Source organism: Chinchilla lanigera, unplaced genomic scaffold, assembly GCF_000276665.1.
Source record: "Chinchilla lanigera isolate Chin_1 unplaced genomic scaffold, ChiLan1.0 scaffold00019, whole genome shotgun sequence".
Classification (NCBI taxonomy): domain Eukaryota; kingdom Metazoa; phylum Chordata; class Mammalia; order Rodentia; family Chinchillidae; genus Chinchilla; species Chinchilla lanigera.
Window position 1 is genome coordinate 19,973,078 of NW_004955420.1, and position 25,561 is coordinate 19,998,638.

Here is a 25,561-nt window from a genome sequence, read left to right on the forward strand (position 1 = left end):
TGAAGATAGTTATTTATTGTAAACCTGTATTAATATCATTTTTTTCAAATTATGAACAAATACTTTACTATTTCTTTTATTTGTGTTCATATATCACACATTGCATCTCACCACCAGATGCTAGAATGTTAGTGTGTCTTATTTTCTCTAAGATGCATTAAATTGGAAGAATACAATAGAAAACAAGGGAGATACTACCAAAATTGGCTAAGATGTCCAAGTCAAGTCATTTGAAAAAAATTGCAAGGTTTTGCTCCACACACAGCAACAAATAAAATGTATGTATTTGTTGGTGAGTGGGGCATAGGTTTGAGATAATCTAGGAAAGACAGGTAGCCATGGTGAAAAGAGGGTAGGTTCTGGAGCCAGGAAGACCAGGCTGTGATGTTAGTGCCGCCATATTGGTTGTATGTCTTCTGATCCTCAGCTTATTCACCTGAAAAGCAATCATACTACTATGAAGCTTACATACAGATCATTAGAAAGATGAGAGATAGTCATGTGTGGGAAATTCTTGGAATATAATGCATGCTCAATCACTAGCAGTTTTTGTAATGGGTACGATTTTTTATATACTTGCATGTGGATACACAGTGTTTGCTATTTATTTGTTGCTTATTGATATTTTACGAGGCATGCTGGCAACCCATCATTTATAAGGTTGCCACCTGGGGACCCAAGAAAAAGTGGTTCAGTTTTCTATTCCATAAAACTTTCTATAGATCCTGCCTCTACAGCTCATTATCAAGACCACCACAACTTACACCTACTCAGCATATTACAGTAGGGTAGGAGTTGGATTATAGGCTTCAGTTCTGGCTTCATCTCAGAAGGGTTCTGTGACTTTGGATCAAGTGCCAACCCTTTTTGAATTTCAATTTTCTAGCATTAAGATAAGGAAATCGATTACCATATTTTCTGGAAAAGTTTGCCGATTTAAATAAAGGTTCAAGATAAGTGAGAGAAAGAAACTCAATAAAAATACAGGGACGTGCTGGGAGATGTTAAGTGTTCATCTTCATGTCTCAAAATGTATGAATTTGGCCTGATTTTCACATGATGTTTTAAAAGCTAAAATCAAATTAAGTCAGAGGTAGCTCCTTTCCCTATGAACAAAATTTGCTTCTCACACAAGGCTTCATCATCCATACCTAAATCTTCTTTTGTGACTATTTCTCTAGTCCTGGCAATAGAGGAGCCCTGGATGCAACAGATTGTTTTGTTTGTTCATGCTGCTGATTAGAGACTTATATATAGGTTTGGAGTTGGGGTGTAGTCTTTAATCATGGACCCTATTTGCATCCACTGAAGTCACCAACCACACATAGCCCCAAATATCACTGGTAAATGATTTCTCACTGGGATGAGCCCTTTCCTATAATTAAGTCAGTATATAAGCACGAATTTGAACTGTCCCACTTCTAAATATGGCCAGCCATCAACTGGGCCACCTTGAGAGGCTGAAAGTCTTCTGTTCTAGAGATATCAAAGAAAAGTCTGAAAGGATGCTTCAGTAGAGGAGTTATATTGGAGATTCAAATAAGAAGTAAGCACTTATTTTCCTCTAAACTCACCAGTTCTATGGTTCTCTCTTATCAGACCAATTCTAAAGCTATAGGTAATGGGTTTTATATTTAGATTTTTAAAAATGAGTTGTCCAAACCTGTTGGAGAGAGGGTAATTCTGCACACGGGCTAAGTCTTGTCAGACTAGTGATACCAGGATTCCAAGATTCTCAGCCATGAAGGCCTGGGGAATGTACCTCTATTAAACATAGATGGCAGCATTGTGGCAGGGGAAAAGAGTTCAGGGGCAACTAACGTGCCCAAACCTGGATCTGGCAAGTAGGTGGAGGAAGGATCACATTATTGGTATTTGCTGTGGTACCTGACAATTACCTGCCTGCTCACTTCTCCCTGGATCCTCTGAGGTTCTCTGTATCCTGCTTGGTTTGTGCCCAGCTCAGTGCCCGCGGCTCGCTGGATTGTTCTATAGCTTAATCCAGTTCCTTTCTTGGCATGCTTCCTTGGCCAACTCAGAAGTTAAAAGGTTGCACTTCCTTAAAATACAGTATTTCCCAACTGAGCCTGCATCAATCAACAAATTTGTATAATTGCGCCTGTACTGCTCAAGGCTCAAGACTGGGTAGTGATCTCTGGCTTTGTTTTGCACAAGACTGGTCTTCCCTTGACCCAGCTGGGAATCAGCAATGAGAAAGGGGGTTCATGAGAATGTCTGAAATGCAACAGGGACAACACTGTGGCAAATCACCCTAGCTGTACAAAAAGCAGCAGCACCCGCAGCATCTCTCCGTGTCTGGTAAGGCTGTTGAGTCTCAGTTTGAACTTGTGGGGTGTGGAGAATGACTCAGGAGTTAAAGAATGGCACATTGAAAGAGCTACTGGACAGGCTTCCTGCCCTAGCTCTTGCTTCTTTGGCTCTTTAAAGGGTCATATGCCTCCTTGGATTCTCACGCCTTCCCCTGGGTAGGTGTTGATTTGCTGGATGGATTAAGGAGCAGCACTGGCAGGCATGGCAGCTGAATGTGTGTGGATCAAGAAGGGTTCAGACCTTTACAGGACTCACCCTGGCTTCAGGCTGAACCCACGATGGGGAAGAAAGGCCCATCCCTAGAAGGACTGTGCCTGAAAGTCCAGGTCTATGCTTGTTAATGCAGGGCAGGGTGTGAAAGCCTGGCTTGCTCTTGTGCTCGCTCTCAGGAACCACAAATGCGTGGTAACATCACCAGTTGGAGCACAGTGCTCATGTTTCTGCTTCTGCTTATTCCTGTCTGGGGTTGTTGTGACCTTTTTCTCTCTTTTCTTTGATTCTAAACTACAGTAAGTCTCACTAACTATCATCCTTCCAAAGAATACATTGTTATCTCTCTTTTTCCACCCTCTTTCAAGCTACACTGCTCTTTCTTTTGGTTGTTTAGGCTATGGTACATGTTCAAGCAGGGGACATAAATGTTTGAGGTAGTCACTAGAGAAGCCCAAACATAAGAATTTTGGATCTGTTGGTGAAAAAGAGGAAGTGATACTGACCACTGCTTGAGTGGTGACATCAAAGAGAAATCTGTGTTCTCTTCCCTACAGTGTGGCTAGGATTTTTTTTCTCCATCTCAACAAGAAGATTAAATAACAGAGCTTTCCAGGAAAAGAATAATTTATTTTTCCTTCTCCCACTTTCTTTTTCAAACCATTCAGAAATATGAACATTGTATACCTGGCAACCAATTTCACTGTGCGGAGAAGACTAATTTCATTAAGAATTGATTCTATTGAGAATTGATTCTAAAATAAAAGAAGATTTTAGAATTGATTCTAAAATCAAAGAATGATTTTAAAATAATAACATTCAAATGTTTTCATATTCACCCTGTTGGCCTCCAAATAATACAGTAGGGTTTGAAAATACAAGCATAAATATTACCCCAATCTTTTTATGGGAGAAGTCAGAGGCAAGAAGTGAAATTCTTTGCCTAAAGCTGTAAAACTGAGAGATAAAAGCATCAAAATATAGTCTTCACTTCTTTGATTTACTGTGTTTTTACCCATAGCTTGCTTATACTTCCCATGAAATAATCTTTTACAAATAAATCCTCAGATTGTAGATGTCCACAAAGTTACTAAAAAGTCTAAGAAAAATAGGTACTTAAAAAAGTCATGGCCTCATGCTTCTTTCTCTACTGTATCTGAGTATCGAGGGAAAGGATTATTTTTTAAGACAGCTTCGAAAATTCACTGGCTCACAATTACTTGGCTAACACCAGTAATAAAATACTGTGCATTAAAACCGCACTTTAAAACATATTTCTTGGCTCATTACATATTTTAGCTGAGTGGCCAGTTACATGTAAGCTTGACTGGTAGGAAGGTTTTCTGGAGCAACAGCCAGTTTTACGAGCTCTCTGTTGAGATCGGGAAGTAACTACAGGCAAGCTCATCTGTTACCAGCATGAGTGAGAAGAGATAGATAGGCCACGTACCAAGCTCACTGTTTGATCACCTCTTGAGTTGCCGCTGGAATCCTGAGAACAGAAGTGATGGCTGGTGATCAGAATACTGCTGTGGGCACTCCAGGGTTTTGAAGAAAGCAGATTGCTTTAGAGTAGATGCCTATGAGAGAAATTTTCCAGTTCCTACCAAATAAGGCTAAGATTAAGGGCTATTTCTTGATCTTTATCCGGGTCATAAAATCAAGCATGAGTTAGATCTCAGAGAGATTAAGGTATGGGGAGGAGCGCATAGCTACGAGTGTGAAGTCCTAGGTTCTCTCCAGGCTCTGTGTGATCTCTGACTGTATAGGCATCATTTATCAAATGAAGACCTGGACTATCTAGTCTTTGACACTTCAGAGCTTGATATTCTCTGATTTCATACCCTTGTCCTTTCCCTATAACTAACATTATAACTTCAGTGCTTCCAATACACTGAGTTTATATTTTTTAGAGGAAAGAACTAGGTAAGGTAAGAAATAAATGAAAAATAAATGTTCACAGATACGTTTCTGGTTTAAATACCTGTTTGATGTACAAAATTAGAAAGCAAGCAAATGAAAGAAAAAATCTCTTATAATCTCATCATTCAGAGATGTTCATTATGAACATTTTGGTAAGTTTCATTCCAGCATTTCATACATACACACATTTATTAATACTTTCCCATTGCTATTTCAGCGGATTTTAAAAACTTATCCCACATTCTTTTGACCTTATATCAGCTGTGTAAGATCTAATTCTTTAAATGAATCTCTAATTCCATATCACTTGTGGTTCTACTTTCCTGATTGCACTCCCACTAGTACAAAAAGCATTCCTGAATCTCCCAAGACATGTCAGGTCAGAGTTTTGGTACTGACCTCTCCATCTAGATATCCCAGGACAGATTTTTGAAACATTGCACAGTATGTTCTAAAACAGTTTCCGGGTTTTAAAAATAATCATTCATTTATTATTACCCTTAGTATTTATTGAACTTACACTCTACGTGTCAGACACCATGCAAGATAATTTACATGTATAATAATTTTACTTAATCTTAACTGCCTGGGGGTAAATATATCATTGTTCCCATTTACGGATGAGGAAACTGGGGTTTAGGCAAGGTACTTGGGGCAAAGTCACTAGCTAATAAGTGGCAAAATCAAGATGCAAACACAAGCAATTCGGTTCCAGAGTCCATGTCCTGGATTCAAAGTTAAGTTACTCCATTAGGAAGGGCAAGGCATTTGTGGAAACAAAATTTAGATGTTGTCCCAACCCAATGACTTTCCAACTCACACAGAATAATAGGAAAGCCGGCCAATACCCTATGAAGTGTACATAATGAAGTCTTCTGTGTCCTGATCGTCCACTACCCTGCCCACCTCTCTGCTCCATCCAGCCTCTGTGCCCTTCTTCAAGCACTCCAGGCATGCTCTGGCTCAGGGCCGGGGCACTTGCAGTTCCCTCTGCCTAATATTGTTACCCCAGATGTCCAAAATGTTTCCTCCTCCACCTTTTTTCAGTCTTTAATCGAATGTCACCTGCTTGGTGAGGCCTTTCCCAGTCACCCAATCCCAAGTTACGTCTTTCCCCTCAGAAGTGTCCCATGCCTCTTCCTTGAGATAGTTTTTTCTATTCCAGCACTTATTACCATCAAGAATACCACACATATTTACTGTGAAACTTATGATTTCTCCTTCCTAGAAGAATATTCCACAAGAGCAAATGGAGCGCAGTACCAAGGAGTTAGCAAATGTTTGGTTGAAGAAATGGGTGGAGTGTTTGGCCAAACGCCTCATGGAGGAGCCTGGATTTGAGCTAAGCTCCTTGGCACATAGAATCTCTGAGCAAACAGATGAGTTGAGGCAGGAGGGCAGGGGAGACAGGGACACAGACAGAGGCCCTGTGGGGCCCAGGGAGATGAGCAGGACTGGGCTCACTGACCTGTTCTCCATTTGTGTTTATTTGCCAGATTTCATTTCTTCCACAGTACTATTGACTGTCACTGAGTATGTGACAAAATTCCATGGCAGTTGATACACTAAAAAGCACATGGGTGGAACTGGGAGTCCTTTCCCTGAATCTAGAATGGGATCCTGGCCTGGCTACTTAACCTCTCTAACCCTCAGCTCGATCACCTGCAAAAGAAGGATAACCACACTGGCTCACAGTTCTCACGAGCCTGTTGTGAAGATCAAAGGAGGTAACAAATGAAAAAAATACGTCACCCTCCGAGTTAGACAACTACAGTAAAGATTAGTTAAAGCATGAGTGTGTCAATGAAATCATTGCTCAGGCTCGTACGCAGATTATCGACCTCAATGGTATAACAAGGGGGTGAAAGGTACCAAATCAGTGACTAACTTAAAAAGCCTTCCTTTGGCTTTTGAACATGGGAGTGATGCAGGAAGAGAGACTGGAGGATGGATCTTCCTGAAGATGATGCTAAGATCTAAACAAGGCACTGTTTATTCCCTTGCACAAATACTGTGGCTTATTTCTCTTTTCATTATTATACACACTTGTAATTTAGTTATTAGGATCCCTTCTTTAGAGATAAGACGGCTCAGGCCAAGATGGGTTAAATAACTTCCCCACAGTCACACAGGCATTTGGTGTCAGAGTGAGAAGAAACCATTTTTGCTCCAAGGTCTGATGCCTTTGTCCTATGTCGCCTTTTCAGAGACGTTGGTAAAACAATTAAGCGCCAATGGGATATCATCCACCCAAACGAACTCACATGATTCCCAAGCCATACCATTATCACACACTGGGTGGCTGAGGATGGACAAGTGAGTTAACACACAAGTCTAAAATGAGGACCAGACAGACAACAGACTGAGCTACTAGGTACAATTCTACAAGTGAAAACAAGGACAGTGTACATCCAAAGCTATGAATCCAGCCCCCGTCAGGCCACTGACGTGTACCATGAGTATTTTCTTTTAGCAGGGCATGTAAGCAATTTAGGAGAAACCAGGATTTCAACTTAAATTCTCAGTAAGAGAATAAGAATAATATAGCTGGGAGCAATGTCCAGTGGTTTTTCTAAGCATCGGATATTTTTTCACTAGTGGCATAATAAATGATAAAATGTTTTTTGGATGACTGGCAATCCCAGTCTGGATTTTAACTTACTGGTGATACTTTTACAGCTTCTTACCAGTTAACCGTCACATAATAAATGTTAACTGAATATTTATACTCACCTATGTCTGACATGTGTGATAATAGTATGGCTCAGTAATCACATGAGCTCGTTTGGGTAGATGATCAATGTACAGATGGAGTGATACACCAAGCTCAGATAACCACTAAAAAAATACAGGGACAATCTTAAATAAGTGATTTCTGTAATTAAGAGCCACATAGATTCAGAGTAAAGGAGGAAAGTTTTCTTTTTGTGTGACTCACCATTTGCAGCATGTTAGGGGTAAAAGAGGACTGGGTCATTGGGTACGTTTAGCCATTTTAGATTACAAAATTGAGAAGTACAAAGGAGGGTTATGCAGTGAGTCAGAGGCAGACTTTTTAAAAAAAATAAAAAACAAAAACATTTCCTCCCTGGCCACCACTATTTTCTGTAGGTGCTATGGAAACCTTCAGATATAGGCCTTTGCAGGGAGGTAGATAACATGGTGAGATGGTACCGGGTCTCTTTCCAAGCAGCACTCAAGAACATGTGTTTGGATTTATTTAACCTTGCTTCGAACATCCATCCTCAACTTATTGGCCCTTTGACCCAGGGAAGCTGTTCACATTTAGAACCTCTGGTTCTTGACTTATAAAGTGAAGATCTGTGCCTCATACAACTCCTGTTGGAATAAAATGAGTCTGTGTTGTAAAGGCTCAGAGGAGTGATTCCTGTGTTCACAGTATTTTTCAACATTTCACTCTCTGGAAAACAAAAAAATCCCCAGGCATCTCACTTCCTGAGCTCTCTTGAGCAGTATAAGAACCTTCCTGGGCAAGACTCACACTGCCTCTTCCCTCACTTTCAGGTGTTGGCCAGATGGTCTTGAAGTTTCCATTAAATGAGTCTGTCTAAGCTTATATTTTTACCTGAAGGTGAGGCTAGCCGGCAGTACGTAAGACAGTGTAGTCTCTACACATTGATGTTTGCAAGCCATTCACTGCACTTCCCCATCTTAATCCTCAGAAGAATATCTTCGAGGTAGCAGTTGCTATTGCCTCTTACCGATGAGCAAACCAAGGCCAGAGGCACAGACAGAAATACTCACACACCTATGGCTTAATAATTGACATGCAAGGAAGACTCTTTTGAGAGTCTCTAACCAAACAGCACTCAAGAATAAGGTCTTCATTATGCCCCTGGCATTGAAAATGAGAGCAAACATCCCAGTTTTCACTCCATCCATCCTCCTTGCTCTTGCACTAAAAGCTTTCAGTTATCTTATCTTTCTTTTTTGTTGTTCTCTTAAATGTGGTTCTGGGCTGAGGTCGTGACTTTCTCTCCAATCTGGAAGACGACAGGACTGATCAGACAGTCTTCCTTCTTCCCAGATTTAACATGCACAAACAAAGCTGATGCGTAGGAATCCAGCCCTGGATGCCCGTGGGGCTGGCTGTGAATTTTTACCCAGCTCTTACTTGATTGTCTTTCTTTACATTTGACAGTACTTGCCACCGATAGAGCTGGCCCCTTTCCATAGATACTGATTTATAGTCTCTTTGAAGGGCCTAGAACTGTGCCCCAAGAACTGTAAGTACAATGGGTACTCACTGAGCTGGACATGGTGTTGCTAGCAGTACGGTTCAGCATTGCACCAAGTATTGTAGCAATTGCTCTGAATTGCGAGGCAGGCTGGGGTGTTAAGGGCAGGCTTATTGCTAGCTTTCCCCACATAGAACAAAGCCGAGTTTCAACTAATTCCTAATAATGCAATTAAATTTTTGGAAACAGAAGCCTGTTTTCATATTTAAATGTTGACTTTCACCACGCAGCAAAGGTTGGCCAACTGCAAGAGTGAGTGGAAGATTTTGGCAAGGATATTAATTGGTATTTTCCACTGTTAAAGAGGCTACACATGCTAATGCACAGGTAAACTCCATCCCTGGGGGCTCCTAAGCACCAAAGAGTGTGTGCAACACGAGGCTGAAAACTGACATGCCTCATAGGGAACCACTAGCATTCTCAAAAAAAGAGATCAAATGCAGAATTTGAATTGTTTTTCTTTTTGAAATGCAATACCACTTACCTACCAAGGCTCTTGTGGGTGGGGATGAAATTATAAGACCTAGGAAAAGGATAGCACGGGACTTTGCCCAGTTTAGTGAGCAAAACTGCATTTAATTGTTAGTACCATGATGCAAAGAAAGGCACTTGTAGAAAGTTAAACAAAGTTAAATGCCCAGGTTTTGAACTGCTTTTCACAGTTAAACAGTTCACTGGTCTCAATAAAATACCAAGGCATTAATAGGTGTGTGCCCAATCTCTGTGTTATTTTCTCAGCTCTTCTCTTTTTTCTAAGACAACTTTCTCCCCCTCGCTCCTTCTCCCACTATTTGTTGAGGTTGTGCCCTTCATTCCTAAGGTGATAGAGTGTACTACCTAAAAGCAATGCTTAGATGGCTAGGGTTCAAATCCAACTCTTAGCTGTCTGATTTTGGTAAGTCCATCTGTGCTTCACTTTACAGTCTGTTAAATGGGAATCCATATTTGAATGTCAGATTTTTATAACACCCCATATTATGATATTATAACACCCCATATTATGATAACTAGATTAACAAATATGAAATACTTAGATCAGTATATACTAAGTGATCTATAAATTGTGAGATTTTGTTGTTTCAAAGCTATGCCTATTGTTTTGATGTCTATTATTTCAAGGGTATGTTCATTATTTGACATGACTTTATTATTTTATTCAAATCTTACACCTATGTAGAATTCTTAGTCTAAAGCAATCACACTGTTATAGTCAAGGTATATTGGTTGTAGCTCAGTGACAGCACTAGCTACTGTTTGTGTGCGTGCCTGCACCTTCTTTCTGAAATAGCTTTGGATTGCTGTTGGGCAGAGACCTCATCTTCTATCTCTGTACATATTAAATATTGGTTGAATTGTATGGAACATATGCAAATGTATATACATAAACCTACACATATTGTAGGTACTTACACTATAATACCTTCTATGTCTTAATTGTATTTTTACTAAATAAAATTACAACCTTTTTCACTATTCCTGGCATGAGTGTGGTGGTGCAGGCCTGTAATCCCAGCACTCTGGGAGGCTGAGGCAGGAGGATCACAAGTTCAAGCTCAGCCTGTGTGATTTAGTGATACTCTGTGTGAAAATAAAAAGTAAAAAAAGTGCTAGGGATGTAACTCAGTGAAAGGTCCTGAGTTTCTCCTCTAGTACTGTGTGTGTGTGTGTGTGTGTGAGAGAGAGAGAGAGAGAGAGAGAGAGAGAGAGAGGCAGAGACAGAGACAGAGACTCCTCTAGTACTGTGTGTGTATATGTGTGTGTGTGAGAGAGAGAGGCAGAGACAGAGACAGAGACAGACAGAGAGAGAGAGAGAGAGAGATTCTGAAATGGGGGAGAGTGTGGTACCATGAACTACATCTACAGAATTACGTCTCATACAAAGGGATTAATAGTCTCAGCCATTTTGATGTCAAATGTTGAGACTGCATTACGAAATGAAAATAGCCCTGCCCTTGGCAAACAGAGACCTTCTCTCTGATCAGCACCATTTTCACCACTGATTTCTCTTCTTTGGGTTCCATTTGCATTGTAAACTGAGAAATGAGGTTGAACTTGAATAATTCTAAGGACAATTTTATCTTTACTGTTTTCTAATTTGTCAAGTACTCCCTCTAAGTTGACAACTCCCACATTTATGTCTCCAAACTGACATCTCTTGAATTGAGTTCTTGAATACCCACCCAAGAAACACTTTGACACCTCCCTGAGAGGCCTCTGCTGTTCCAAACTGACTTTGAACAGTTACCTCCTTCAAAAGAAAGATTCTCTTTTGCTGTGCTTCTAACTCAGTGAATGAAAGCATATTCATTTAGCTTTTCAATCTAGAAACTTGGGATTCATTTTTGATCTCTTTGTCCTCCCCCCACTGCTGTTCAAATGATTATTCTGTGTGTACTTTTGTTTTTTTTTATTTTGAAGGTTGAACCCAGTATGTTTGTACTGAGCTACATTCCTAGATTTTTTTTTGAGACATGGTCTCACTAAACTACTAAATTGCCTGGACAGGGTTCAAACTTGCTGCGATCCTCTTGCTTCAGCTTCCCAGAGTGCTGGCATTACAGGCATGCACCACCATGCCCGGTTTGATCTATTGTTAAAGCTTGTCAATTCTAACTTCAAAGCACGTCTCAAATCTTTCTACACCTACCACCTACACTGCCACCTCCCTGGCCCAAACTCCTTTATCTTTCACCAGCGCTTCTACAATACTCTCTTTAAAGAACCTCTTGCCCATTTCTTGCACATAATAGGTAGGATGATTTCCTTAAACATAAATCAGATCATGTCACCATCCTGCATAAAAACCTTAAATGATTTCACGATGCACCTAGAATAAACAATAAATTCCTGCCCCTGATCTAAGAAGAACAATGTGATCTAGCTCCTTGTTCTCCTCCCAACTCTATCTTCTACCACGCGGCCTCTTTCACGTCATTGAACATTCCATAGTTTAATTCATTTTAAAACTGTTGTTTGACCTCTGTGTTCTCTGCTTGGCACACACTCCCTACCACTCTTGGCCTGGCTAACCCATCCTCTTCTTTTAAATCTCAGCTGAAAGTTTACTCTGCACATCTGGGTATATGATGTCCTTGCCCAGTTTCATCTACCTTATTTATGACCTGAATTTCAGTTTCCTTTGTGATAAAATACCCATCTGTGGATATAATGGTGCAATGCTTGTCTTCTCATCTAGAAATATAAGCTCCTTTAGAAATGGTTCTGAATTGTTTTTTGGTTATGCAAAGGCTAGCACTGGGTAAGTCCTCAAGTAATAATTGGTACTTAAGTCTATAACCTTTGTGGTTGCACATTAGTAAGACCTGAATGTATGAATAGGTGTTTATTTTGTGCTGAAAAAAATACAACCTAATGGGTGATCAAATAAGGAAATACAGTTGAATATGTCCTGGTTCTCTGCATTTTTCAGTTTTAAATGCTTGAATCTTATACCTCTCAATTCTCTTACTGAGCTGTCCCAGGCTCAGGAAAGCATCTTGGTATGCTATTTCCTTTGCTTTGCTCCTTCCTTGGTGTATTAGCTAGTTGCTTTGTTCCCTTAGCTTTGTGCAGGAATGTGGCTTCCCCAGGTATTGGTGGGTGAGAGGTCTTAGAAGCAGGGTGAGTGAAAAGAAAAAGAAAAGGGAGAGTCTGTCTAACCATGTAGAGAGTTGGTTGTCCTCACTCTTGGTGATCATTGTTTGAGGTTCTCGGTTGTGTCCTAGCTCACCTGCTCTGGAGTGTGTCCAAGACTGTAGTTTTCATGCCATATATATTAGTATTTTCTCCCTGCTGCCTGTAGAAATCCAAAAATAAGTGAGCTTGGAGTTGGGAAAACTGGCAAGATATGTTACCAGTTCTGGGCACAATCTACCACCAGCCCCTTTAGAACTGATTGTTCACCGATACCTGTGCAGTCCACTGGATTTCCTGTTCCATTCAGGTTCTTATTGATACGAACTACAGAAAGCAGGAGATGCACTTTGAAGTCGTTATTCTTTTATCTTTTTAACTCTAACAAACATCCACTGTTTCATGTGCTTGCTTGTTGCCTAGCTCAGTTACGGGAGAGCCCTCACCCCTTCCAGCACGTACACTTCTTGTTGTTTTCCTCCCTCTGAAGGACAGCTTGCTCAGAATCGTATGTTCACGTCAATGTTCGTGGGATCCACTCTGTATTTGTTACAGAGGTGGGAGGGAGAAATATAGCGATTCTTTCATTAGGATGGAGTTAGGCCAGCACTTTTCCTGTCATTCAGGCTTTTGGTGGACAGTTATCCTAAATCCTTACTTTGATAATTTATCTATCATCTCAATTGCTTAGAAATCTTATAAAGAGTCATCTTGGTCATCCTAGAAAACAGCCCTAATAAATTTGGATTTTGCCTGTACTTTTTTCTAAGACTGAAGCTAACTCGAAATAACTCATTTACTTTTCCTTTAGGGTGCAGGAGACGGGTGGGGAAGAGCTAAGGTAAAATGAGGAGGATGAAAGAGGAAGAAGGTACCAAAAAGGAGGATCTAATACTGGATTTCAGTTCCCGCTACTGGAAAATAGTTCATTCCTAATTCTGCATTTGAAGAACAAAACGAATATCTGATGACCTTTTTTATTCTCTTTGGATCAGTATGAATCCTTCCCTGCCATTTCTGTCTTCCAGTGCCTAAAGGGTTAACATATTTGGAGAAGTGAAATAATCATATTTAAGAATGGTTACGAAGTCAAGACAAGGTACTTCTTCAATGACATTGTTCTCCAGATATAATCTGAATCTTCAGACGTGTTACTAAATAACTTGATGACTTTACAGAACAGTGATGGTTCACTCATTTGTTATTGCATTCAGTCATTCAACAACCACTTTGTATTTGCATTCTAATTTTCAAAGCCCTTTTCCTTCCATTGCACTTAACTCTCATGGGAATCTTTTGATGCACTCCCTCAACAGAAATTACCATTTTAGAGAACAAGAAACTGAGACCCACAGAATTTAGTCAGTTGTGGAACTTTAACTGGAACTCAGATCCTCAGATTTCACATCAATTTTTTTTTTTCTTTTAGTTCTACCTACTTTCACCCAGTCAACATTTTCAAAATGAGCATTGTGTTTTGGACACAATTTTAAGAAAACAAAAAGGATGTTCCCCTCCCTATCCTTGAGTGTATAGCTTATCAGGGAAAGGCAGAAATCAGGCATGGGTGTGGAAGAGAGGAAAATGCATGAGTCCCTGGGGAATGCTTCAGAGTCTGGTGTGGGAAATTGTGGTAGGTGATGAATCTGCAAAAAGTTTAGGGGACACTTGCTGTGCTTCATTTATCAATTCACAATCAGGTCATCACATCTTCTTATAACATCATTACTAATCCTTTTCTGTCTCATTTTCTTTTGAGCATTTTTAGTGCTTGTGCCTCCAAAAGGCAAGGTTGGTCTTAATGATTTCATGTTTTCTTTAATGATTTCATTGAAAGCTGCTGAACTTCCAATGAATTCTACTATTGCTAAATTTTATCTGGTGGCATTATGCACAAATCGTTGTACCTGACAGTTTGGGTCTAGTATGTTCCCCCAAAGGCCTGTGTATTAAAAATTGGGGCTCCAGCTTGGCACTGTTGTAAAGTGGTGAAACTCCCAGAGGTGGATGCCGCTAGGAGGTCTTGAGGGTGTGCCCTTATAGAAGATAGGGGGCCTCTAGTCTCTTCCATTTCCTGTCTGTTTTGGCTTCTCAGCTCTGATGTATACGATTTTTTGCTTCATCACATACTTCTTCCAGGGTGTGCTGGCTTGCTGCAGGCCCAAAGCAACAGAGCCCATCAAGGATGGCTGAAATCTCTAAAACTGTGAGCCAGAATAAACCTTCTTTCTTTACAAATTGATCCTCACAGGTATTTTTTTGTTGTTTTGTGGACTAGCAGACTATCCAACGTGTCCTTCCTGACAACTCCCGGCAGATGGGCCCGCCCCAGAGGTGGGCCAGGCCTGTGTCTCTAGGCTGTCATGGAAATAGTCTGGATGCAGGTTTAGAACCTGAAAATACTGCCTAGGGGTTGATGACCCCAAGTTCTGCGGTGCCCATAGGGCTTAAGTGAACGTGGTTGAGTAGGCATCAAGATCTAGCAGGTGCCTAGCTCCTGCTACAAATGGTGGTGGATTCTGGAGCTCACACTCTGAATGTCACTTGAGGTTGTATGTTTTGGAGTAGTACAATGCTGAGCGGTCTGTCCATAGCAAGAAGATATAAAAATCAGGGCCTAGATTCTGTAAGAAGGGGATGGGCTGTCAAGAGTTAAGTGCAAGTCTAGGCTTGAAGCCTAACCCTGTGCTCATTCTTAGCTGTGAATCTCTCACCTGAGTGCTGAGCTAGCATAGCAACGACAGTGTAGAGAGCTGAGGTGGTATGTGCACCAGTCTTTGAAGGTCTTCCCACATTGGGTATTGGTTTTCCCTGGATGGTACATTGAGGTGGCTGGGTTACACTTTGTTCTAATCAATACCGGATCACTTAAAGAGGTTGAACCTGCTCTGGGAGGGACTCAGTGCTTCTGGGGTCAGAGCACAGCCTCTACAAAGAAGCTGTGGAGTTTTACTGGGCTCGGAGTCAGGACATTTGGCAGGTAATCCTGGCTCCAGCACGATCTTTTGTGTAACTTAAAGCAAATTTCAAAAGCTTTCTGGATCTTTATTTCCTCAGTAGAAAATGTTTCCTCTGGGGCCCAGGGCCCCATGTTTAGTCATATGTGTTGCCCCAGCGTATAAGGCAGTGTCTGCCCTACAAAAGACAGTTGTGTGTTTAAACAAGGAAGTATATACGTGAATAGAATGAGCTGAGCATGAGGACTCATATCAGTGGCTTAAGGGAGAAAAGGCTTATTGGACCTGTATTCCTTTCCTCCCCCAGGGGATTCTGAGGTCTACACCCATGCCTTGGTTTGAGAACCAGCAACCCAAATAACGTTATAGCTCCCAAATTTCTTAACAGTTTGGTGATTCTCTGATGATGAAACACTGAGATTATTGTTTTTAATTTTTGTCCTCCACATTCGCTAGCCAAATATGTCTTAAAATTTAAAAAAATAAATGACTTATTAACCCAAAACTACCCAAGGAAGGTCTGATTACCAGGAGTGGCCTCACAGAGATAGCATAGTAACCAGGAAACCCTTTGACATTTCTAAATGCCGTGAAACATGAAAAAACAAGATAATCACACTACCACCAAGGGAGTGAAAGACAGATCAAAGGACTACAGAATCTACTTCATGTTGTTATTGTCAATGCACACAGAAAGGATCACATTTTGTTGTTTCTTTTCTTGTTGTAGAGATGAGTGTCATCCCGAGTGAGAGAGCCGCTTCATGAATGTGTGGGCAGCTCTCATTTTTGCTGTGGACCCTACACTTGTGGGTGGCTCCAACTTTAAGTCAAATATTCATAACTGTGAATAATTATCTGCATTTGAAAGACATCAGTTAGGGGTTTTCATGTCTTAAGTGTGTGCGCATGAGATAGATGATAGATAGTCATTAACATTTTGGCAGATATGAAAATAAAGGAAATAAGTACCCACAATCTTACTACCCTAAGACAGTCACTGTAAATATTTCTGTTAATTATGCATTCTTATTATATCTAGCCTATTTTCAATGAAGAGCATTTTTAAATATAGTTGTGAATATGCTATACACACACATATATATATGGCATATGTGTATATACGCATCCTATTTCCATTTACTTTATACGTCATACATATTTTTAATTATATTTTTTCAGAATTAATTTCATTGTAATTTATTTAACCATTTATCTCCAGGAACCCCTTCTCCCAACCTAGTCATAATGGGACATGTGCATTGTTCAAATATTTTGTTAGATAAAATGCTAGGATGCATATCTTTTCCCCCTGAAATGTGGAATCATGCCTTGAAGATGTATTCCTAGAAGTAGAATTATGGGGTCAAACAGCACGACTGCATTTATGATCCTTGGTACACGGGGCCAAGCAGATCTCTGAAAAAGTCATGTGAATTGACATACTAGCAGGACTCCATCTCACTGCATTTCACCAATGTAAGTGATGGTTCAAAGATTGTATAAATCCTTGGCAGAGAGGCTGGTAGGGTGGGCAAGGTGAAGGGAACAGGGCAAAAGACACTTAAAACTCAGGGTCTGCATTAGAACTGAAAGCCATTAGTAACTGACAGTGTGTTAGAAGTGAGCAAAGCATTTTTGAAAGTATAATGTATATCAATGTAGTAGTAGTTCTCCATTGTGGTAGAGTAGACACTGCAGCAAAACAAATGATCAAGATGGACTTGATGGGAACCAACTCCACCATGAATTTGTCAACTGGTCTTAAGTCCCTTCCCTTTCTGGACCATCTTCAACTGTGGAACCAGTGAGTTGAAAGATGAGGATCGAGGCTTTCAGGATTTAGACTATGAGGTTTGATGCAAATAATGAAGACAGATTTGTAGAGTGATGGGGTCTGATCCACGCTTCCTCTCTAGACATCTTGAGTTACAATTCTGAGACCTTTGGTTCTAGTGAAGTTAGGCAGTGAAATAGCAGACACCCTAGAGAGGGCACTTGGGCCTCCTGTAACCTCAGCAGTGAACCCCCATGCTCCATGTGGACTGATGGCAAGGTCTTTGAGGGCCTTGTTTCCACCAGAAGGTTTCCACAGGGAAATGCTGATTATATGGATGGATAAAGTGGCTTGAGTCATCTACTCCCATAATGACATTTGGCCGGCCTTTGGCACCTCCCTAGTGCTTTTCTGATGCCTCATTATACAGAGGGTGGCATGCAGCAACTAAACTGCTTTCAATTTAGCAAAATGAAAGAATGAGTGAGGTGCCCCTTTTCATGGACTCTATGTAAGGAAAACGATTGAGTGGGAAGCAGGACTTTCAGAGGTTTTAGGAGGTTTCTGCTGTTGAAAAAAATTCCAAAATTTCAGATGTATATAATTTTCCAACTTGCAGACTTTAGTTTAAAAACAGTTTTAAAATTTAAAACAGTATTTTAAAAACAGGTTAACAGAAAAATTGATAAAATGAGAGAGAGGACACGTTGGCCTGTTTCCCTTTATTAGCATCTTAAATTAGCAAATTTGTAACAATGAAACAATTTTGACACATTATTAACTAAAGTCCGTCATTGATTCAGTTTTGTTGAGGTTTCTCTTATGTCCTTTCTGTGTTCTGTGACCTCATCCAGGACAGTACATTGTATGAAATTTTCATGTCTCCTTTGCCTCCTGTTGGCCAGGGCATATCCTCAGACTTTCCTTGTTTCTGATGACTTTGATTGTTTTCAGCACAGTTAATTATTTTGTAGGATGCCCCTGTTATTAGTATTTTTCTGCTGCTTCTCTCATGCTTAGGTTGAGTATTATTACGAGAAGACTGCCAATAGGATATGCCAGCCACATGATTTATCACTGTTGACTTTGATTGGCTGGCTGAATGGGGTTTGTCAGGTTTTCCTTTGTTAAGGTACTCTGCCCTCATTCCCTCTCCATAATGAACTTTCTGGAAAGACGTTACTATATCTAGCCCATAGTTGAGAGTGGGATTTATGCTTCCCTTCTTAGAGGACCGTGTACCTATATGAATTACTTGATATTCTTTTGCATGGGATATTGGTCTCTTCTTGCCTATTTATTAATTTATTCCATGATGCATTTATATTAGTGTGGACTTATGGATAGTTATTTTATACTCTGAGTTATAATACAAAACATATTCCATTTTTTTCCTCAGTTATTTCAGCTTTGGCCACTGGGAGCCCTTCAAGAGGCTCTCATGTCTCCTTGAAATGTCCCCTACAATGTCATTTTGATTTCAGTAATTCCCTTGTGTATGGTGCTGTATGATGTTCCAGTCTCATTTTGTATACTATCTGCCCAGGTCTACTGATCCACTTCTCCCAGGAATCCTTCTTTCTGGTTACCAGGGAATAGCACTGGACACCCAGATCTGAGCATTAGGCATGCTTGCTGCTTGTCATTGCTTCTAAGCCAAATACATTTCAAGCCTTGCATTTGTAACACCAGCACACACATAAGAATAATTGTACTATTTACCAGACAATCATAGATTTATGAACAGTATTAAATCACAGTACCATGGGGCTGGGGATTTAGCTCAGCGGCAAAAGCGCCTGCCTGGCAAGCGCAAGGTCGTGAGTTCGGTTCTCAGTACCGGAGAAAAACCAAAAAAAAAAAAATCACAGTACCATAAGAAACTATGGTCCTGCCCTGGGACCCACAGGTAGTTCTTGTATATGATGGTATTTCTTCAGTCTTGTTCACATACCACTCAGCTTGATGCGCAAACCCAGTGGAGATAATGTCAAAAGTCTAAATTTGAGGCCTTTTCTGAATGTGATCACACAGTAAATGACTCTTTTGTGAGACTGCCCATTATAATCCTGTTTCCATAATATACCACGTAAAAAGCAGAGTGGGTTTAGGACACAGCCATCAAAGTTCTGGATTCAGCTCTGTGAGTGACAGTCCATGTGACAAATGCATTCTGCCTGAGCCTCAGTTTCCAAAGCTATAACATCTTTTTATATTACATAAGGCTGAGGACAGTTCTAGCTGTTATGTCTAGCCTCTCAGTGGCTTTGCACTGCGGTAGTGTAGTAGACTATATCCCTGCTTACACACAGGTACAATATCCCAGGCAGTCTAAGTAGAGGAAGGTCACTGCTAATACACAGAAGTCACTTTGTTATTTTCTGAGGATGATGGGCTCTCCTAACCTCCTTAGATCAACAATCAGACCTGAAAAAAATTAGACCTTTCTTTTTAAAGCATGGAAACGGAAAAGGTATAGAAAATATTGACAGAAAGCGTTATTTCATTGCTTTCAAGTTTGGTCTGGTAGAGCAAAACTGCTTCCTTTTCTTTCTCTTCTTTATATTTTAAGGGCAAACTCCTCATCTATTATTTCCTCTGACTTTAAATAATTACTTTTTATGCAGTGATGCTTGAGCCAGTTCTATATTTCTTACCCGGGATCTTCTCTAGGTCCGCCCCTTCATCCTCCCCTCTTCCGTCCCTTCTTCAGAATGTTATGAAATATTTTCCACATCCACATGGAGCTAGTGGTGTAAAGACTATCCAGTTAACAAGTATCATCTCCTTCCTATCACTGACTGGGACAGTTGCCAAAAACAAAAAGGAAAAAAAAAAAAATAGAAGAACTATAGGGCAGCAAAAACACCTGGGAAGTGTCACTTCTCATTATGAATGGTGGAGATCAAAGGTACAAGGTCTTAAAAACCTGCCTCCTTTAACTCTTAACATTTAAAATCTTTAATCGGCTTTTGGACTCAGCATAATCCCAGACTTTGGTCTCTAATTGGTTAAAAATTGATAGAGCTGAGGATTGTAGGACTGCCTTCTTAGAAGTTTATATTTTAACCCCTTGCTCCACCCCCTGTATACAGACACAGAGCTCCTCGTCCACGCCCTAAATTATGTAAATGTGCGTGTAGATGTCCAGGCGTACAACTCAGAGCAGAAATGCACTCATCTAGGTCATGCTCACACAGCTGAGGAAACCGAGTCCTCACAGGCAACCTCGCTCAACGTTCCATAAAAAGTTCCAGGCAGAGCTGTAATTAGAAACCAAGGGTTTTTTGGCAACAAGTCCAGTTTTTTATTTTTTTTATTTTTTTGTTTTTTCTCCTCCCTCTCACCACGCTCCCTCGGACTTAGGATTAGGTCCCTGTATGCACATAGGTTACATGGACCCTGACATGTAGGAAACACGTACCGGGCCTCTGTAGTCTGACCTCAGGGAGCAGTTTAATGACTCGAATTTCAGGCAGCTGAAAGGTTTCTGCGGGTGGAGGTTGAAATAAACAAGAAAAGCCACTATGGAGATGTGAATGGAAAAGTACCGAGGGCTCCCTCCCTGGGCACATTCTTCTGCTCTCCAGCGCTCCCTGCCATAGAGCCAGCAGCAGATAGGCTTGTGGATGGTCAGGTGTACAGAGGGCGGTGTGGAGAAGAAGAAAGGAAAAAAAAAATGCAGGCACAACACACAAATCAAGTTTTTCCACTTCTAGCCTTAGGTAGTAAAGACAGCTAGGAGCAGCAGGGCAGGCAGGCAGGCGGCGGGCGGCCACTCTTGAGTTTACAAACACTCCAGTCCCTTCCTGCCTTCTTCTCTCCGAGTCCAGCTGCTGCTTTCCCTCATGCTAAGGTTTCATAGGAAGTGAAAACCTTGTTATTCAAAACAGTGATCAAATGCAATAAACAAATGATTACGTGCCCCCACCCCCATCGCTTCTCTATTTTAAGCTGCAGATATTTATTTCCATTTCAAGTAGGTGAGAAAAGTATGGAAAGGCAGTGTTCGGTGGCGGAGGGGGGGGCCTCTGAATCAGGATGGAAAGGTTTTGCAAAAGGGGGGAAAATATCTCAGAATAATAAAGGCCAAAAGCTCTCAGCATATGGATCAAAATTAAACATCGATGCCTCCGTCTCAGAAGTCAGTGGTTGGAAATCATCCTCTTTATTTTTTTTAAATGTCTCAAAACTCTCTGCTTGATTTATCTTTAATATTTTTGGAGGTGCTGGGAATCAAAGGTCTTGAGTAGGCTGGGCAGGTGTTTTACCACTAATCTACATCCTTGGTCTCAATTTCTTTAAGACTTACTGAGAAACTTTTTCTTGTATCCAAGGATCATACAGAGCTTGTTTTAAAACAGCTCTAAATGAAGTATTTGAAATGAAAGAGGTAAAATTTAGCAAGTCAGATAGATAATATCTTTAGTATTCATCAAAAGTAAAGTGTCCAGTACGGCAGCATAAGTTAGAAGCATAACCAAGTCCAAACATCCATCAAGACTGGCATACTCATTGTTACCAGGAGCTGGTTCTGACAATCCATTTATAGTTTACACAGGGTTTGAGGTACGCTTGTTTTCCTTAGTTCTGAAAGAAAACAGGATACCTACCCTCAAACCCAGACATGAGCTCAACTGGTTTTCTAAACTAACACAGGACTATCAAACCACACAGATCCACTTTCAGTTGTGTCCTTAGGGTTTTGTACACATCTCTTGTGAGGAACCAGTCCATTCTCTGGGAAAAGGAATCTTGGAGGAGTGAGTGATCTGTGAGATTCCTTCCAGTTCCCAAACCTATAATCCTGTGATCTGTTCATTTAAAGAGTTACCAAGGTACTAAAGGCTCCTAACAGGTAAAACCCACTTCCTGTTTTGAGCTCCTGAGAGGTGAGGAAGGCTGAGATAGCAGGATTGCAAGTTCAAGCCTCGCCTGGCATCATAGCAAGACGTTGTCTCAAAAAGCAAAAAATTCAAACAAGTAAAAGTCCCAGATGGGCTGGGGTGGCAGCTCAAGGTAAAAGCTCTAGGTTCAGTACTCAGTAGTTTAATCCTCTTTTCTCAGGGAAAGAAGAAAGAAGGAGAAAGAAACAGAGAGAGAGAGAGAGAGAGAGAAAGAGAGAGAGAGAGAGAGAGAGAAGGAGAGAGTGAGAGAAGGAAAAAAGAGAGGAGAGCAGAAAGAAGGAAGAAGGACAGATCAGACCATGTTTATTCCAAGACAGGTTCCTTTTTAGCTAGAACTGAATTGTGGAGAAGATTCTGTGAGGGGAACTGGATGTAAGGCATGTTCCTTTCCTTAAATAGATGTAATATTAGGACCAGGGTATTTTATTTTTGTAAGAAAGCTCCCATTTGCCCAGCAGCTGTAATCAGGAACCTATTCCTGTGCTCAATCCATGAGGCAAAGTAGCTGGCCTGGTCTGCCAAGGATTAACAACAAGGGACCATGATATGATGTCACTAGTTCATACACAGTGTCCCCAAGTCTGAAGGAATCATTCATAAGATCCCAGACCTGGGACCACTCTTCAGGGCTTCTTAAAACGATTTAAAAGTATTTGAGTATATTCAAGTCATTCCTTTCTCCACTGCTAAAACAGAACTCTGCCAGAGGGAGGCCCTCATCACAATGCCAGTGGGACTGACTGGGCAGAAACCAGGCACAGTAGAAGGGAGGACATTCGGGCAGAAATTAAATTGGTAGGAAATTTGATGAAGTTACTTTCTTAGGAATTGAAGAGATTGAGACTTAGGTGCACAATTTTCCTCACCAGTCATTCAGGTGAGAGCAAAAGAGGCTCACCTAAAAGTAAGTGTCTAGAATATTTTCAATAATCTTTCTTAGTTCCCGTTACTCAATCCCTTTTCAATGGATCTCCTGTTCTGGCCAAATTTTTTTTGCATGTGAACACACTGAAAACGTGGGACTCTGGCCACTGGTATCAGAAACAAAATGCTAAGGTTTGAGGTGCCCAGTACTGGGGTTAACTATCTATAAAGGAGGGTTATCTTTCTTCCTGAGTCTCCGAGCAGAGAATTCAAGAGGGCTGAGGCCGGAGAAGGATGAATTCCTACCCAGCCCCCACTTAGGCTCCTTCTGCCTGAGGGAGCAGATTTCCCTTTGCTCGGCAGCGCCCCCATGGGGCTAAGAGTGGAGTGGCAATGGGAACAGGAGAGGGACCCGCTGTGCGTGTTAAAAATTTGGGGTGGGGGTCCGGGGATGTGGCAGATGGCAGTTCTGACAAGAAAAGTGGCCAAATATCACAAAAGTAACCCTATTATAGGACCAGGACAGTCATATAATTCACATACCAAACCACATAGGTGCATCTGAGAAACTCTAAAGTGCTTATTCTTAACAATAGCTAGAAATCAGACATAAATACACAAAGAAAACCACCTCAGCAAAATCAGGGTATCATTTTGGGTCCAGTGGATTCATTTAAAACTCTTCAAAACAAGAGGGAAGAGGACTTCAATAAAAAGGGAGGTATTCTGCCTCCTGGCATCGAGAATCCACACTTGACAAAGTCATGTGTGTTTGCGGGTACAATGCTCATTTCAGCGACAGTGACAGGATTAGGCCTATGTATATTTTTCAGAAGTCCTGCAGAAGCTCAAGTAATCCATCTGTCAATATGTATTAAAATATTCACATTTCTCAGGGACAGACACTTAAGCATATTTCTTAAGCTCTAGGCCGTGTGGAAAGTAACCCTTTTGTACTTCCTCTGGTTCTAAAACCTACAACAGCAGCCTTTTGAGGAGTGTGTGTGTGTGTGTGTGTGTATAGGGGAGGTACACTGACAATAGCATTCTTTGGCATACGTGAAACTTCTTACGGAACTGTCAGCGTAAGAGGTCTCCAATATCCTAGCAAACAAGCAGCAGCCTTCTCCCCATTGTAAACTCAAACTTGAGGATGCAATAGGCAGACTATTTGGGGATATATCTTTACTAGAAATTAACATGTGAAGAAAATTTTTAAAACCTTTAAGAACTCATTCAGGATTTCGTGAGTCGCCTAAAGGACTCTTCTAGCCAAAGCTCAGAACAGCCTGACCTTTGAAATCTGCTTCTGGTCCAAATGTTTTGGGTTAATTCTTGAGGAATCTGAAATATTATTTTCCCCTCACACCCTTCTTTTAACAGAGAGACATAAAGGAAACAAGAGTCTCCCTCATTCAGGGATGAGTAAGAGGGGGAACAAACCCCAACCAACATTTAAATAGGGAAGCTAGCATCTCTGAACAAACTAACCAGGGCCCACAGTGAAAGGATTCTGCCCTGCGTTTGCCTTTTAAAGGTAAGGAATAAAGAAGAAGAGAGATTTCCCCCTCTCTTCTTCCCCTCAACTTTGCTCCACAGCTGAGAGGACCGTGCTCCTAGGATTGCGCCTTAGCTGTAGCACAGTCTGTTCTGAATACACGCAGTATCTGAGATACTGGCACGGCAGGCCTTTAGAATTCCCTCCGGCTGATCCCTTCAACAGACTGAAGAGATTTTTTACAACGACCTTGAAACGAGCTCAGCGGGGAAGAAAAATTCAAGACCTCAAGGAAAGGCAAAACACAAACATGTATTTGGCTCAGAATTTTGTAGGTTACACGCACACACATACCTAAATGCACGCTTTTCTTGCAGCAACAAGAAATTTCCTAAGAGTCTACAATAAGAGAAAGAGCAAATCCACTGCTTGCTGTCCTGGAAAGAAATAAACCGAACTAAAATCCTTTGAACAGTTCTCTCAAGTGCAGGAGAGCCTTCCTTCAGTAAAAGTCCAAAGGAAAACGGAAATCGCAGCGAAGGAAGAAAAAAAGTGGGGGTTGGGATTGGCACAGATAACCAGAAATTAAGCTACTTCCAATAGTACCAGTACGGAAATAATACATCTTTAAAATGCTTGAGCGATTAGATAGGGAAAGAAAACACACACACACACACACACACACACACACACACACACACTCACACACACACACACACCCCAAAACCCAGCTGATGACGGATCCTATTATTTACGTAACACCACAAACTTGCAAAAGGCAAAAAATCAGAAGCAAGAATCCGAAAATCATCAAAATATAACCACCAGCAATTCCAAGCCACCACACCAAAAACAAAAAGTCAGAACCCAAAAGCATCCCCCACCTCTCCCCGTCCCGTCCCAAATAAAAATAAAGCAAATGGACCCACCGAAAACTGCTTGGCAAATATTTTTCTCGTGGTGCCTAATATTCTAGCTGGAAAGAGCTGTGGTGTTTATTGTTTTTTTTTTTCCCCTTACTCCCCTCTCTAACCCTCCTATACGGAATATCATTGTTCCAGTGGTTCAAATTTCTCGTTCCCTTTTGTGTATTTAGTTCGAGGAGCCGAGTTTATGGGTAAGAGAGGAAGAATTAGCCCCAGACCCCGGGAAAGCAAAGCGCACTCCCCCTCTTATGTCACCGAATAGCAAATTAGTTCTCA

At 41.0% G+C, this 25,561-nt stretch overlaps 1 long non-coding RNA gene across 1 annotated transcript; it reads right to left on the bottom strand.

Moving 5' to 3' along the window:
* Positions 1-25,523, bottom strand: LOC106148374. The gene is made up of 3 exons (XR_001233766.1): positions 25,289-25,523; positions 3,992-4,121; positions 1-436 (listed from the first exon to the last, which is right to left on the bottom strand). It is a non-coding gene; the product is annotated as an uncharacterized LOC106148374 (long non-coding RNA).
* Positions 25,524-25,561: the final 38 nt, after the last annotated feature.